The sequence below is a fragment of the Bombina bombina genome, chromosome 1 (genome assembly GCF_027579735.1).
Source record: "Bombina bombina isolate aBomBom1 chromosome 1, aBomBom1.pri, whole genome shotgun sequence".
NCBI lineage: Eukaryota > Metazoa > Chordata > Amphibia > Anura > Bombinatoridae > Bombina > Bombina bombina.
In genome coordinates, this window is record NC_069499.1 from 914,184,021 (window position 1) to 914,202,054 (window position 18,034).

An 18,034-nucleotide genomic window follows, 5' to 3' on the forward strand; every position below is an offset into this window, starting at 1 on the left:
GGCTATCTGGTGAGGAGGAGGAGTGCCTGAATACTTTCCAACATCCCGCATAGTGGGGCCGGATAACCGTGAGTAACCTGGGTTGATGTTTTTACAAACACACAAAGTTAGTTCGATATCACCAATATATCTTCATGTTATCTACTTGTAATACAATATACTATACTGGAATACTGGAGAATTTGGAGGTTATCTGAACATATATATACCTACAAAGGAGAAACATAATACTTTATAGTGCATATGTAAAACTCACCCAGCTGAATATATATACAGTTAACACTCTATGTGTACCTGGAAACAAGAGTGTTATAAGTAAGAACTTTGTAACAATTTAATTCCTGCAAATAACCAGGTTGTGGCAACAATACATGTGAGACTATAAACCCATTTGTAAAACAACAGACTGTTTGAGTTGCACACAGCTAAAAGGTTAAGTGATTACATTCCTTATGGCTTATATACACAGTTTTGCAACAGTGTGTCTTTGCTTGATCTTCAAATAAAGCTAGCTGGAGAGTGTTAAATAAGTATGTGCTAACTGCAGTTAATCAGACTCGAAAGTCATCATCTGGAGGGCAGATATTAAAGGGACATGCCACCCACATTTTTTCTTTTATGATTTAGAAAGAAAATGCAATGTTAAACATATTTCTAATTTACTTATATTATCTAATTTGTTTGATTCTCTTGATATTCTTTTATGAAAAGCATATCTAGATATGCTCAGTAGCTGATGATTGGTTGCTGCACATAGAAGCATCATGTGATTGGCTCACCATGTACATTGCTTTTTATTCAAATAAGGATATTATAAAAATGAAGCAAAATAAATTATGGAAGTAAATTGTAATTTTGTTTAAATTTCTATTCTCTATCTAAATCATGAAAGAAAGATTTTGGGTTTAGTGGCCCTTTAAGCAGTAAGTAACCTAATAGCAAACACCATGAGCCAAGCTTAGCCTATGCCCGATCGTTGTAGCATGGTCAAATAAAGAATTGTGATGATTTGAAGCAGAGTTGGTAGAAAAATCATGTCAATATGACACCTAGGCTGTACAGCATTGGGTCTTTATAGGGTTAGTGCCAGCAAGGATTTCCAAGGTTCTTAATAAGGACTCCAGCAGGAGTTTCTGTAGGTCTGGGTGTCATGCCTTCTTGAATCAGCACAAAAGCAGAGCAGCTTAAAATTAGAAGACTTTCTGAATCCGTTGGTGCTACATGATGCCCCGTGATATTCTCCATGCTCCCAGCCACAGCTTCATCACACCGCACTGCAGGGTCTACCGATGTAGACTCAGAATCTGTCAAGAGTCAATCATAGGTGGGTGGTGAGCACCAGGGACCCAAAGCACCACCACTACTTTGTTGTATTGGAGAAGGTTCCAGCAGAGTGAATTTCTCTGAGATCCCCATATAGCGCTGCCTCAAATGCAGTTAGGTAGCCATCAATTAGGCAGCGCAGCTCTTCCAGGATAGATGTAGCAGTCTCCATGAAAAGTAAAGCCTCATATATCTATAGCAGAGTGATGTGAGGAAGTTCTTCTCTCTGAACGAAAGCTTGATTCAGTAGATTAGATAGGAAATCTTGTTAAACATGCAGAGTTTGACGAGGCTTCACTGCTCATTGGTCAATATCATAGTGATTGTGATATTGCTGGGGAGGTTATTTGAGGCCGTTTTTTCCTTCAAACGAAGGCCTCATTACAGAATCCCGGAACATTGGAGCTGGAGGTAAAATAAACCCCTTAACGTATTCAGTAAAGTAATCTTGAACGTTATCAGCTGAAAAGGCATATATGCTGCTAATATCTGGAGATATATGTCAGATAAGTGTTAGTTTTGCTCCAGCTCCTAAAATCACGACCTGTCATGGCCGCCACTCGGAAGCTCCCCTGCGACTGCATTATTGAATTAATTATTTGGCCAATAAAATGTTTGTTGTGAATTAATTTATTGTTATTATAAATAATTATTGATTATATTTATTATGCTGCTTAATAGTTTATGAATATGCAACATTGCTATATAAATGTAATACTGGCCGCACACTAGTGGTGGCTCATGAGTGACACACGGCATGTGGCCGGTCCAGTGTTATTCCTCCGTGGCTGTATATGATTACGCCGGTGGCACACAATCTCATCTTTGTGGGGTGGGGGGAAACAGTTACCAAAGGCTCAGGCTGCAGCGGCAGAGAGAGACACACAGAAGGCAGGACTGCTAGTGAGTCTAGTCTACAGAGCAGCTCAGCAGTCTTTTGTTTTTTTCACTGGAAATTAAATATTTAAATGTCATTATTAGATTTTACGCACATAGCAGTAATGTTTAAAAAAAAAAAAAAGGAAAAATACACATTTTTTTTATCTCCTTTGTGTTGCCTTCAGAAATGTGTAATCCAAACAATAGAGTGGCAGCAAACGTGAAATATAGCAGGATTATTCAGCACATAAAGTTAAGAAAATGCAACGTTTCGGGAACTCCTTCCCTTAATCATGTTGCTTCAGAAATGTGTACCCAGGGTGGGACTGGAAGATTTTTCTCTGACTAAAATGGGTGAGATATGTTTTCTTCTTGGTATGGGACTGAGAGATTTTCCTTGCTCACATTGCTTTGAGAAGTTTTTATATTATTAGGATGAGACGTGGTTATAACATAACATAGTTAGAATGTGAATAAAATATTGAAATGTAAGGATGTTCTATGATTAGGATGAGACTGAGATTCTCTCTGAATAAGAGAGTTAGGGTCTTATATGGAGAGACTTGAATATGTGTGTTTTTCAGGATAGGTTTGAGACAAGACATTCCCTGTGCAGCGGACTAGTGGAAATTTGCAGTTATTTTTTAAAGGGGGACTGGAGGGTTTGTATGCCAGATTCGTCTTTGACATAGATTTTTTAAGACCCAACTTTTTTTTTTCTTCTTCCGCAATTCAGCTACAGTATGCAATTATAAAATCTTTGCAATTTGCTTCTATTATCTAATTTGTTTTGTTCTTTGGTATCCTTTGTGGGAAAGCATATCTAGGTAGGCTTGGGTGCATATTTTCCTCTTGTTATTGGCTCACCAGATGTGTTCAGCTAGCTCCCAGTAGCGCTTTGCTGGTCCTTCAGCAAAGGATCCTAAGAGAATGAAGCCAATTTGCTAATACAAGTAAATTGGAAAGTTGTTTAAAAATGTATATGCTATATACAGTGGGGAAAAAAAGTATTTAGTCAGCCACAAATTGTGCAAGTTCTCCCACTTAAGAAGATGAGAGAGGCCTGTAATTTTCATCATAGGTATACCTCAACTATGAGAGACAAAATGTGGAAACAAATCCAGACAATCACATTGTCTGATTTGGAAAGAATTTATTTGCAAATTATGGTGGAAAATAAGTATTTGGTCAATATCAAAAGTTCATCTCAATACTGGTATGTTGGCCCATTCCTGCATGCAGATCTCCTCTAGAGCAGTGTTGTTTTGGGGCTGTCGCTAGGCAACACGGACTTTCAACTCCCTCCAAAGGTTTTCTATGGGGTTGAGATCTGGAGACTGGCTAGGCCACTCCAGGACCTTGAAATGCTTCTTACGAAGCCACTCCTTCGTTGCCCGGGTGGTGTGTTTGGGATCATTGTCATGCTAAAAGACCCAGCCACGTTTCATCTTCAATGCCCTTGCTGATGGAAGGAGGTTTGCACTCAAAATCTCACGATACATGGCCCCATTCATTCTTTCATGTACACGGATCAGTCGTCCTGTTCCCTTTGCAGAGAAACAGCCCCAAAGCATGATGTTGCCACCCCCATGCATCACAGTAGGTATGGTGTTCTCTCTCCTCCAAACACGACAAGTTGTGTTTCTACCAAACAGTTCTACTTTGGTTTCATTTGACCATATGACATTCTCCCAATCCACTTCTGTATCATCCATATGCTCTCTAGCATACTTCAGACGGGCCCGGACATGTACTGGCTTAAGCAGGGGGACACGTCTGGCACTGCAGGATCTGAGTCCCTGGTGGCGTAGTGTGTTACTGATGGTAGCCTTTCTTACGTTGGTCCCAGCTCTCTGCAGGTCATTCACTAGGTCCCCTGTGTGGTTCTGGGATGTTTTCTCACCATTCTTGTGATCATTTTGACCCCACGGGGTGAGATCTTACGTGGAGCCCCAGATCGAGGGAGATTATCAGTGGTCTTGTATGTCTTCCATTTTCTAATTATTGCTCCCACAGTTGATTTCTTCACACCAAGCTGCTTGCCTATTGCAGATTCAGTCTTCCCAGCCTGGTGCAGGTCTACAATTTTGTTTCTGGTGTCCTTCGACAGCTCTTTGGTCTTCACCATAGTGGAGTTTGGAGTGTGACTGTTTGAGGTTGTGGACAGGTGTCTTTTATACTGATAACAAGTTCAAACAGGTGCCATTAATACAGGTAATGTGTGGAGGACAGAGGAGCCTCTTAAAGAAGAAGATACAGGTCTGTGAGAGCCAGAAATCTTGCTTGTTTGTAGGTGACCAAATACTTATTTTCCACCATAATTTGCAAATAAATTCTTTCCAAATCAGACAATGTGATTGTCTGGATTTGTTTCCACATTTTGTCTCTCATAGTTGAGGTATACCTATGATGAAAATTACAGGCCTCTCTCATCTTCTTAAGTGGGAGAACTTGCACAATTTGTGGCTGACTAAATACTTTTTTTCCCCACTGTACTTGCCATGTTTGGTATACGGTTAAATAAGAAATGGTGAGTGGAGAGGGGGGAATAATGTGCCTCTTTGCCCTAAAATGCCCAGGCCTTTTTTTTGTTCCCAGTCCGGTCCTGGAAACAGACCTCATATCAGACCTGTAGGCCTGCATCCTCACACCCACATCACATAATCAGACCCTTGACCCTGTACCTTCATACCATAGACCACAGATGGCACTCCAAGCTCTGCAACGCATACATTTTACAACTGTTTTGAGGTGTGATGCCAGGAATGATGCTATTGATGATGCTAGATGTCATGTAATATGTAATATAATTATTGTAGCTAATGTCACCCAATTATAGTAGTCACATACCTGCTTTAGCACAACTGTTCTGCCAAGTATAACCAAGTTTTTGTCATGTAATTTTATTGTTATAAGAGCTCTCTGCATCCAATAGTGATAAGAAGTGAGTCATACTTTCAATCAGGTGCCGCCAGAGATTCTGGGGTAATAGGAAATAAAATAAGCAATTGAGAGGATCGGTGTACAACAAATCCAGTGACCAACAAAAGCTTGTACTGGAATGAAAACTGATTCTTCCATGCACAGTTAGACACATCTAATTACTGAAAGGGGATGTTAATTTCATTTATGTACAGTATGCTTGGGTGTACATTACCAAATTTCTGTCTGGTAACAAGATGGACACTCTTTTACAGACATTCAGTATAATTTATAGTTATTTCATTATACTTTGATTGTTGTAGTATATAATGTGTTTTATTGTCTCTGCAATTGCAACAGACCTCATATTATAGAAGGGTGAGGGCTAAAATCTCTATTAAATGTCAGCGTCTGTTTTTAAGTTTAAACAATGTGGATACCATGATTTTATTGTAGAGAGGCCATATAGTCATGTGTAACAGATAAGTAAACATCAACTGCAGAAAGTTATCTAAACCAGTGATGACCAACGTCCTTACACTTGGAAGCCACAGATAATTATTTTAGAAGCCTTTAAGGCCACATAAACATTTATGGCTTTTAAACTTATAATATATTTCCCAAAAACATCTAGTGGCACAGGAACAGCTTTATGTATGATTGCAGGGTACTAATTGTCAACTGTTCTTCCTTCCAGATGCCTCTTTTCAGTTGTGGTCACCCTGAAGAACAACTTTTTAAGTTCAACATTTTCTTGGGGTCTCAAAAAGTATGGCACACATTGTTAGTGCTGCTTTTACTGGGGGCCACTAAAACTAGTACAGCGGGCCTCCAGTTGTCCATCACTAATATAAACAAAGGCAAATACAAAAAGAAATGGGAACTACCTTTGTAACCACATTTAAGTGGAGAGGTATTTACCACTTTCACTAGAGCGGTCGCACTAACCCAACACACTTAAACAGGTTAGACTGTCACGCAAAAGATAACCTCTTTCCCCATAGAAGTCAATGGTGAAAAAACACCTGACTTGCACGCTCACCTGATCTCATAATCTCATATGCGCTAACCAGACATGATAATATTAATATTTCACATTCCATTGTTCTGTACATAGCTGAATATGTTCTATTTATCAAAAAATAAATATTTCTATATATATATCTGATGGTATTTTGGTACAATATATGTTTATAGAGGAAGTGTAAATACCGCTGCAAGAACCTCAAGGAATAAGCAGAATGGGGTCAAAGCCAAACAGGGGCTGCGTGGAGCCGACAAAAAAGCGGTGGACCAACTGCACCAATAAAAAAAAAAGGAAGAAGCCGCTACTGAGCATCAGTTAAAGCAGTCTTTATTCCATAGTAAAAAGTCACCAAACACAGAGGAGAGGGCCCAACTCTCCAAACATAGACAGTTTGAGCCCTCTCCTCTGTGTTTGGTGACTTTTTACTATGGAATAAAGATTGCTTTAAAGGACCAGTAAACCTAGAAAATAATGTTAAATAATTCTGCACATAGTGCAGAATTATATAACATTATATTAGTGCTAGCTTTATATAACATAATATTGCCTGTGAATTTTTATTAAAAAGAGGGTTTTTCAGACCCGCTCTCTGTGCTCTGTCTGACAGCCGGAGCGAGCTACATTGAGTGTAATGGCGCGGTCGGGCTGGGCTGTGACTAGACAGCTGCCCAGATGTGCTCAGAGGGAAAACCAGACCCGCTCAGTAGAGCACAGAGGGCGGGTCTGAAAAACCCTCTTTTTAATAAAAATTCACAGGCAATATTATGTTATATAAAGCTAGCACTAATATAATGTTATATAATTCTGCACTATGTGCAGAATTATATAACATTATTTTCTAGGTTTACTGGCCCTTTAACCGTTGCTCAGTAGCGGCTTCTTCCTTTTTTTTTATATATATATATATATATATATATATATATATATGTTTAAATCTATCTGTCTATCTATCTATCTATCTATATATATACAGGGAGTGCAGAATTATTAGGCAAGTTGTATTTTTGAGGATTAATTTTATTATTGAACAACAACCATGTTCTCAATGAACCCAAAAAACTCATTAATATCAAAGCTGAATATTTTTGGAAGTAGTTTTTAGTTTGTTTTTAGTTTTAGCTATTTTAGGGGGATATCTGTGTGTGCAGGTGACTATTACTGTGCATAATTATTAGGCAACTTAACAAAAAACAAATATATACCCATTTCAATTATTTATTTTTACCCGTGAAACCAATATAACATCTCAACATTCACAAATATACATTTCTGACATTCAAAAACAAAACAAAAACAAATCAGTGACCAATATAGCCACCTTTCTTTGCAATGACACTTAAAAGCCTGCCATCCATGGATTCTGTCAGTGTTTTGATCTGTTCACCATCAACATTGCGTGCAGCAGCAACCACAGCCTCCCAGACACTGTTCCGAGAGGTGTACTGTTTTCCCTCCTTGTAAATCTCACATTTGATGATGGACCACAGGTTCTCAATGGGGTTCAGATCAGGTGAACAAGGAGGCCATGTCATTAGATTTTCTTCTTTTATACCCTTTCTTGCCAGCCACGCTGTGGAGTACTTGGACGCGTGTGATGGAGCATTGTCTTGCATGAAAATCATGTTTTTCTTGAAGGATGCAGACTTCTTCCTGTACCACTGCTTGAAGAAGGTGTCTTCCAGAAACTGGCAGTAGGACTGGGAGTTGAGCTTGACTCCATCCTCAACCCGAAAAGGCCCCACAAGCTCATCTTTGATGATACCAGCCCAAACCAGTACTCCACCTTGCTGGCGTCTGACTCGGACTGGAGCTCTCTGCCCTTTACCAGTCCAGCCACGGGTTCATCCATCTGGCCCATCGAGACTCACTCTCATTTCATCAGTCCATAAAACCTTAGAAAAATCAGTCTTGAGATATTTCTTGGCCCAGTCTTGACGTTTCAGCTTGTGTGTCTTGTTCAGTGGTGGTCGTCTTTCAGTCTTTCTTACCTTGGCCATGTCTCTGAGTATTGCACACCTTGTGCTTTTAAGCACTCCAGTGATGTTGCAGCTCTGAAATATGGCCAAACTGGTGGCAAGTGGCATCTTGGCAGCTGCATGCTTGACTTTTCTCAGTTCATGGGCAGTTATTTTGCGCCTTGGTTTTTCCACACGCTTCTTGCGACCCTGTTGACTATTTTGAATGAAACGCTTGATTGTTCGATGATCACGCTTCAGAAGCTTTGCAATTTTAAGAGTGCTGCATCCCTCTGCAAGATATCTCACTATTTTTTACTTTTCTGAGCCTGTCAAGTCCTTCTTTTGACCCATTTTGCCAAAGGAAAGGAAGTTGCCTAATAATTATGCACACCTGATATAGAGTGTTGATGTCATTAGACCACACCCCTTCTCATTATAGAGATGCACATCACCTAATATGCTTAATTGGTAGTAGGCTTTCGAGCCTATACAGCTTGGAGTAAGACAACATGCATAAAGAGAATGATGTGGTCAAAATACTCACTTGCCTAATAATTGTGCACACAGTGTATATATGATTATATGATTATATATAGGTATAGATATAACCTATATATATTCCATTTTTAGACATGTATATGTATATATGTCTATGTTTTTTTAATAATTTTTATTAGATGGTGTTATTATGAGTGTAACTGTACTTTGTAATGTATTTGTTATGTGTTTTGTGCAACTTTTAAACTTTGCAAAACAGTTAATCACAGCTCTGAGATCACGGTAATGATTCTAGCATAAATTGTGATTGCGCTCAACTTGTAAAATGAGCGCAATTTAACCTGTGTGTGCACTAGGGGTGGGCGAATGTTTCGCAACATTCGAAAAATTAAACGAATTTTAACACGTTCGTTCGAATCGAATTTAGAATGTTTACATAACATTCTAACATTCGATTTTCGAATGTTCGGTTTCAAATTTTACGATTACATTAGAAAATATTCTTTTAAAAAATTTCGAATTTATATTTGTAATAGTATTTCTAATGCTTTCTTTAAATGTAATTTTCGAATTATGCAATATTCTATATAGAAACATTTGAAATGATATATTTGTATCTATTATGTATCAATTTACTAGATTCCCTCCCTACCACATGAACTATTGAACTTCTGAATAGTATTTGTTAAATAGAATGTTACATTCGAAATTTCAAATGTGGACATTTGATATAATTATAAACATTCGAATTCGAAAGTGACATTCGAAAACTGTAAATAGCATTCGATTATAGAATTTTTAAGAATATTCGTTCTTATCAACATTCGGATTTATAATTCGAATTTCGGTAATAACATTCGTTCTAACATTCGAAATTCTGAAATTTACACATTTGCCCATCCCTACAAACAATCAGGAAATTCTGCGCGCAAACATTTGCGTGCCACTTATAATTTAGCCCTTAGTAATCAGTTTAATGATGTTTATAAAATTGTACAAGATCGATTACATATTCCTTATGATGAATGATGATGATACCTAATGCTGAGAAGGTTAAAATTTGTTTCCAGAAGGAAATATTTGTCTCCCAGTGTTGTTTTCAAAAACAAAAAGGTTGAACCTAGAAGTTGGTAACATTGTAAATGTCACTTTAGCTGTGGTGTCAAAAATGTAGGGCCCAATGTTTCAAACTTTTTTTAACACAAGTGGTGTATAATTTGTAGATCTATGGGTTTAGTTATAATGAAATTCTATAAACATTTTTTTCTTTGCTTTTATCTAAAATATTTTAAAGTATATTTTTTAATTTGGTTCTGTCCTGAATTAATTAATGTTTCCTTGCCATCCAGGCAGAGGTGTGTCCCTCTCCGCCTGTAAAGCAGTTCTTATCAGCCAGTGAGGTATAAGCAGTGAATTCAAAACCAATACTGCAGTATATAGATGTAAACAGATTTTTTTAGGCAAAAAAAACATAAGTGGGTAATTAGTAATAGAAAAATTATCCAGAGAGAAAGAAATAGGGAAACCATGTTAAACAAATGGGTAGGGTTTGGGGTTATTGAAATGAGGTCCAGAAAATCTTTGAGTTTTGATATTGAGTTGTTGGGAATAAAGTACTAATGCCTTGTAAATTATATTTCTGATTGTTTAAAGTGCAGTGTAGTTGACATAGGTATTATTGTTTATGTAAGTTGTACTCTGTATTTGTTATGCTTATAATAATAGTGACATAGAAACATAGAATTTGACGGTAGATAAGAACCAAAAAGGACCATCAAGTCTACCCAAATTACATGTTACTTTTTTCTTAGAATAGCCTTTTGCTTGTCCCAGGCAATTTTAAATTCCTTTACAGTCTTCGGGCCGATTTAACAAGGGCCAAATGTCCCCTAATCCCCCTGTTTCCACGCGGGAACAGCAGTTTAGAAGCAACGGTCTTAAGACCGCTGCTCCTTAACTCATATACAATCAGGTTGATTGACATCCCCTGCTAGCGGCTGATTGGCCGCGAATCTGCAGGGGCGGCATTGCACAAACAGTTCACAAGAACTGCTTGTGCAATGATAAATGCCAACAGCGAATGCTGTCGACGTTTATCGATGTCTGGCGGACACAATCTGCTACAGTGGATTATGCCCGCCAGACATATGATAAATCTGCCCCTTTGTGTTTACCACCTCAAATGGAAGTTTATTCCATGGGGTCAATTTATCAAGCTCCGTACGGAGTTGAAGGCTCACCGGAAACAGAAGTTATGAAGCAGCGGTCTAAAGACCGCTGCTCCATAACCTGTCCACCTGCTCTGAATCGGCGGACAGAAATCAACCCAATCAAATATGATTGGGTTGCTTGACACTCCCTGCTAGCGGCCGATTGGCTGTGAATCTGCAGGGGGTGGTATTGCACTAGCAGTTCACAAGAACTGCTGGTGCAATAATAAATGCCGACAACGTATGCTGTCGGCATTTATCGATGTGCGGCAGACATGATACGCTACATCGTAAAATGTCCGCTCGCACTATAATAAATTGACCCCCATGAAACCACCACTAGGGATGGGCGAATGTTTCTAAAAATTCAAAATTTAAAACAAATTTTGATGCATTCATTTGTTAAAATCAAATTTAGAATGTTTATATAACATTCTAACATTCTATTTTTTTAATTTTTGTTTTCAAATTTTTCAATAAAATTTGAAAATATTAGTTTGAATAATAGAATGTTTAGCTACAAAAGTAACATTTGAAAACTGTAAATAACATTGAATAATAGAATTTCTAAGAATATTCAATCTTATCAACATTCGATTATGTAAATCGAATTTCTACAATAACATTCTAACATTCGAATTCGAATATAAACACATTCGCCCATCCCTATTGACCATACTTTCTGTAAAAAATGCTTTCTTATATTTCTCCTGAATCTGCTACCCTCTAACTTTAGATTGTGACCCCTTGTTTTGGCATTTATTTTTTTGTGAAAAATGCTTTCAGCTTCTACTTTATTAAGTCCCTTCATATATTTGAAGGTTTCTATCATGTCACCTCTTTCCCTTCTATCCTCTAAACTATACATATTTAGATCATAGAGTCTTTCTTTGTACGTTTTATATTTTAGACCATGTACCATTTTAGTAGCCCTCTTTTGGACAGCTTCTAATTTATTTATATCTTTCTGAAGATATGGTCCCCTATTTAAGAAAGGTCTTGCGGACCTGATCTGACACTGCGGATCATGTCCGCAAGAACTCGCTGAATGCGGAGAGCAATACGCTCTCCATATTCAGCATTGCACCAGCAGCTCACAAGAGCTGCTGGTGCAATGCCGCCCCCTGCAGACTCACGGCAAATCGGCCACCAGCAGGGGGGTGTAAATCAACCCGATCGTACTCGATCGGGTTGATTTCTGGCGATTCCTGTCCACCTGCTCATAGCAGGCGGACAGGGTTATGGAGCAGCGGTCTTTAGACCGCAGCTCCATAACTTGTGTTTCTGGCGAGTCTGAAGAACTTGTTAAATGGGCCCCATGGTCTCCAGAACTGTTCACAGTGTTCCAGATTTGGTCTAACTAATGATCTGTAAAGTGGCATAAGAACCTTGCTATTTCTGCTACTAATGCCTCTCCCAATGCAACCAAGTATTCGACTGGCCTTTCTGGCTGCACTGCTGCATTGTGTACCAAATTTTAAATTGTCTAAAATAATAATTCCCAAGTCCCTTCTTTAGTTACAGTCAGTAATGTACCATTGATACTATAATTGGCCTTTGGGTTTTTGGATCCTATATGCATAATTTTGTTCTTGGTAATATTAAATTTCAGATTCCATTTATTTGACCAGTCCTCTAGTTTTTTAATATCACTGTTCATTTGATCAATCCCTCCTGGAACATCAACTCTGTTACAAATGTTTGTATCATGAGAAAACAAGCAAACCTTCCCTTTAAGCCCACTTCCAATATCACTTATGAACATGTTAAAAAAACCAGACCCGAGAACTGGCCCTTGGGGAACACCACTAGTAACTGTCGCCTCATTTGAATGTACTGCATTAATTGAAACCATCTGTCGTCTATGTTTATAAATTGTATACACTATGGGATTTTTTTATACACTGTTGGTTGAGCATAAATATTGTTTTAATTTTTATTAATTTAAAATGTTAGTTCTGCTGTTTATAAACCACATTCTGCCCAGATTACAAGCGCTTGGTTTCGTAAGCAGAGAGTGCAGGTGCTAGCATGGCCTGCCTGCAGTCCTGACCTGTCTCCGATTGAGAATGTGTGGCGCATTAGGAAGCACTAAATAAGGCAACTAAGGTCCTGTACAGTTGTGCAGATGAAGAGATGTATAATGGATGAATGGGGGAACATTTTGCTTGCTAAACTTAACCAAATGGTGTCTTCAGTGCCCAAACGCTTAATAAGTGTTATAAAAAGACAAGGTGATGTTGCATAGTGGTAAACAGTTGACTGCCCCATGTTTTTTGGAGTGTGTTGCAGTCATCAGATTTAAAATGAGTGTATATTTTCAAAAATAGATTAAATTCACAAAGTAAAACATCAAATAATGAGATATATTTAACATAGTGCGAGCGGGCATGATATGATGTAGCATATCATGTCCGCTGCACATTGATAAATACCGACAGCATACGCTGTCGGCATTTAACATTGTACCAGCAGTTCTTGTGAACTGCTTGTACAATACCGCCCCTGCAGATTCGCGGCCAATCGGCTGCTAGCAGGGGGTGTCAATCAACCCAGGCGGACAAGTTATGGAGCAGCGGTTTCATAACTTCTGTTTCCGGCGAGCCTTCATGCGGGGGTTGATAAATCGTCCCCAATGTGTTAATGTGTTTTCAATATAGTACAGGGTGAACTGAATTTTCCATACTGTCCCAACTTATTCGGTATTGGGGTTGTGTGTGTGTATATATATATATATATATATATATATATATATATATATATATATATATATATATATATATATATAGGGTAAATGGGTATAGATATATATTTTGCTAAAAAAACATCATATATTTATATATACATATGTATTTAAAAATAAATAGAACATATTCTATGTGAAGAACAATGGAATGTCAAATATTAATATTTCATGTCGGTTTAGCACATTTGAGAAAAAGCGATTTGTTTGCACACGAGTAAAGGTTTTCTTTCCACTTTTCACACTCTATTGAAGTCTAGGGGGGATTACTTTAATGCAGTTTTCATATTCGGACTCAGGCATTTTGTGCATGTCGGGTAAGTGCTTGTGTAAAGACATTTTACTTTCAAATTGTAAGACGCCCACAATCTGAAGCGTGCAAAAAGCCTCCATCTAGCAGAGTTGACAAGTGAGTGTGAGCACAAACCACCACTCCATTTGTAATCTAGCACATTGGGGCCCATTTATCAAGCTCCGAACGGAGCTTGTGGGCCCGTATTTCTGGCGAGTCTTCAGACTCGCCAGAAACACCAGTTATGAAGCAGCGGTCTAAAGACCACTGCTCCATAACCCTATCCACCTGCTCTGATGAGGCAGACAGGAATCGCCGGAAATCAACCCGATCGAGTACGATCAGGTTGATTGACACCTCCCTGCTGGCAGCCGATTAGCCGCGAGTCAGCAGGGGGCGGTGTTGCACCAGCCGCTCTTGTGAGCTGCTGGTGCAATGTTAAATGCGGGGAGCGTATTGCTCTCCGCATTCAGCGAGGTCTTGCGGACCTGATCCACACTATCGGATCAGGTCCACAAGAGCTTTAATAAATAGGCCCCATAATGTGTTGTGTAGGGGTAACAAACTTAATAACATACTGATCAGACCAGAATACTAAAAACTGCTTTAGCACAGGGATGTAAAATGTCTCAGTTGTGAAGAGGTTAAAGTTATTGAAATGGTGACTATTTTTTTATTCAAATGTTTTTATTGATTTTCAGACTGATTACATTTACAATAACAAACAGAACAGAATAAAACACACAATTACACAGGAGAAATAACACAAAGAAAAAAATGGTATCCTTGAAGATTAAAGGGAAAATCTACATATTTTTTATTGTTCAAAAAGATAGATAATTCATTTATTTACCATTACCCAGTTTTGCATATCCAACACGGTTATATTAATACACTTTTTACCTCTAAAAATGTTTATTGAGTAGAGTGAGGAATAGGGAGTTGGGAGTCAATTAGTGGTTTTCAATACCTTGTCCCATATATTTTGTTTCTGAAATTATCGGGGAAGAGTGGGCTAGATTGCTCTGGGCATATATTTTTAGGGACCCAACATAAGTGTCAATGGAGACCATATTAAGAAAATGTAATCTTCTCTCTAGGCGGTCCATTTAAAGGTACATACAAACCATTTCTTTCTTAACCCCTTAGGGACCAGCGACGTACCCTGTATGTCGTTGGCCTTTTTTTGGGACTTGATTGTTTTATAGCGCGGTCTTGCCACCAACGTTGAGACTGCTCTATTCCACAAAGCCTGCTGGAGGGAGTGCATTAATAGCGTGTTCTTGCTAGACTTGTGCTATTATGTCCTGAAAAAACCCTTAACGACCAGTGACATACAGGGTACATTGTGGTCATTAAGGGGTTAAAATTATGAGAGTCCATAGGTCCATAACAAGTGGGATATAATTATTTTGTAAGATGAGGAGAGTCCATAGGTGTCCATAACATGTGGGATATATTTCCTGCCACTAGGAGGAGGTCAAGAACCCTCACAAGAGCTTTAATTCCACCCACCTCCTCTCCCCACCCAGTTTGTTACTGGCCTCTGAGGAGGGAGGTTGAGAGAAGTGCATTGCAAGCAAGATTTTATTATTTGGGAGCTCAGATCTTACCCGAGACCCAGTACCGCACTTGTATCTTCACTCATAGAAGACTTCAGAATAATTTCTTCAAGATTCTGAGAGAAGCAGGGGTAAAGGAATACCTCAATTATGGCATGTCAGTACTCTCATGGATAAATCTCTCAGCCATAATTGCCATCAGGCATCACGGGGACCCCATCTCTTAACCTCCACCTGAGGGGTTGCTGGTATATGCACAAGTATCCTCTGCAGTATATTTACTGGCACTTTATTGGCTCTCTACTGGATCAGAGGGAGAAAGTCCTCAGCAAATTGGTAAGATACAGTGGAGGGTTGCTGCAGTCCAGGTAAGTGACTCAAACACTAAATACAGCCCAGGAACAATCCCTACTACTCTCCTTGTATAGGTACTACATAGTTGGAGGTTCTCAGCCTTTACACATAGCACTTTACCTATGTGTTTAACATTAACAAATGTGAAATTCAGAGTTAAAATCCCTCTTTTTTCATTGCCTTATTACCCCTTTGTCCTGGGATCACTATATTTCCTCAGAGAACCAAAAAGCTACACTGTCTCTTTAAGAAAACAGCTATTTGTGTTATGCAGTTAGTGGTTCAGCTCATGATGAATGAGGTTAGGGTTAGGGACACAAGGGGGATCAAAGAGAGGGGGGTATTTAATATAATATTTGTATGATGTTTTGAGTGATTGTTCTCACAGAAACTTCATTCCAGACTTAGGGGCCAATTTATCAAGGGCCGAATGGCCCCTGATGCACCTGTTTCCGCATGAGCCTTCAGGCTAGCCGGAAACAGCAGTTATGAAGCAGCGGTCTTAAGACCACTGCTCCATAACTGGTGCGCCTGCTCTGAGGTTGCGAACATCAATCCGCCCAATCTCTTATGATCGGGCTGATTGACACCACCTGCTAGCAGCCGATTGGCTGTGAATTTGCAGGGGGCGGCATTGCACAAGCAGTTAATTAGAACTGCTTGTGCAATGTTAAATGCAGACAGCATATGCTGTCCCCCAGACAATGATTATTCGGCCCCTTTGGCACTGCCCACCCCCCATACTTTGGCTCCCTTTTTCTGGGCCTGTCTCCAGACCTTACAAACTATCTGGGTCGTGTTTTAACCCTTTATATGTCCAGGAAGTGGGTGAGTGCCCTGAGGAGCTGCTGAGGGGGTGGGTAATAAAATATTTTTTTCTGAGGGACATTCTTTTGTTTTTTTTCTCTGTCTTCTAGGGTGCTGAGTTGTTTTTTATAGGCTGTTTCTTGTATTTTGTGCAAATACACTGATACTATAAAGTATGGAACATATCTGTATTTCCAATTCCCTGTAATTTTGCTTAATATTTTGCAGTCATGTCTGTACCCCCACTTAATTTGACAGATCCATTAGAAAGGACACCTAGGAAACATACTGCATCCTAAAACCTTTCTGCAGTTAATTTTCCCTGTTTATTATGCACAACTGTTTTAGTGGACTAAATTAACTGGTTATGTGCTAATTTTGTCCCACATCTCCAATTCACAAGCCATAATCCTGTCAGTATTACACCTAGCAGACAATTTGTGCCCATGTCTGTTTTGTTCCCCAGGGGGATTCCACTGCCATGTCTCCAGAGTTTAAATCCAATCTTTAAAATACTATGACAGGGGATTCCAAACCTGTAAATAAGTTGAATCAAGTTTTTAAAGATCTGCCTAAAGTTGCTAAGGCTTTTGAAGCACCAGACTTTGTCCATAGACTATTAGCCAAATAATGGAAGAAACCAGGCATTCCTTTTACTCCTTTAAACAGGTTAAAAATGTATGCACTTTTAGAGAATAATTTAATAGCCTGGGAAGAAATTCCTAAGGTTGATGGAGCTATTTCCACCTTAGCTAGATGCACTACTTTTCCTATGGAGCATAGTCCTTCGTTTATGGATCCAATGGATCGCAAATCTGAATCCTTGCTTAGGAAACTATTCTCACAATCAGCTCTTCAGCTTAAGCCTGCAATTGCAATCACCTTTGTGGCTGCTGCAGTGTCCTTCTGGTGTTGCTCTTATTCAGATGGTTTCTGATCAATCTTATGAGGTTATTACCAACTGCATTAAAGTCCTTAAAATGGCTAACGATTTCATTTGTGATTCAGTCTTTGACATCATGAAAATTGATGTCAAAATATGTCCATTGCTGTTTTCTCAATTAGAGCTTTATGGCTTAAATGTTGGTCAGCTGAGATGGTTTCTTAGAATAGGCTATTATCAGTTTTGAAGGGTTGATCCTTTTATGGTCAGAATTTGATTCTATTATCAAAACTGTCTCTGTGGGAAAAAGGGGCTTTTCTTCCTCAGGACAAGAAATCTAGAGAACAAAAGTCCCCTCCAACCAGAAGTATGAATCCTTCAAATCTTCCAGGAAACCAGGATCTTCTTGGTCTAAAAACAAACAGGCCAAAACATCCAACTCAAATCAGAAATCTACATCAGACACCCGTGGGAACAGTTTCATCAGACTCACATTTCATAGGATCCTGTAAAGACAAAAGCTCCGTCCTACTGCTCATACCCACAGAAAGGTATCTTTCCTTCAGGAACATAGAT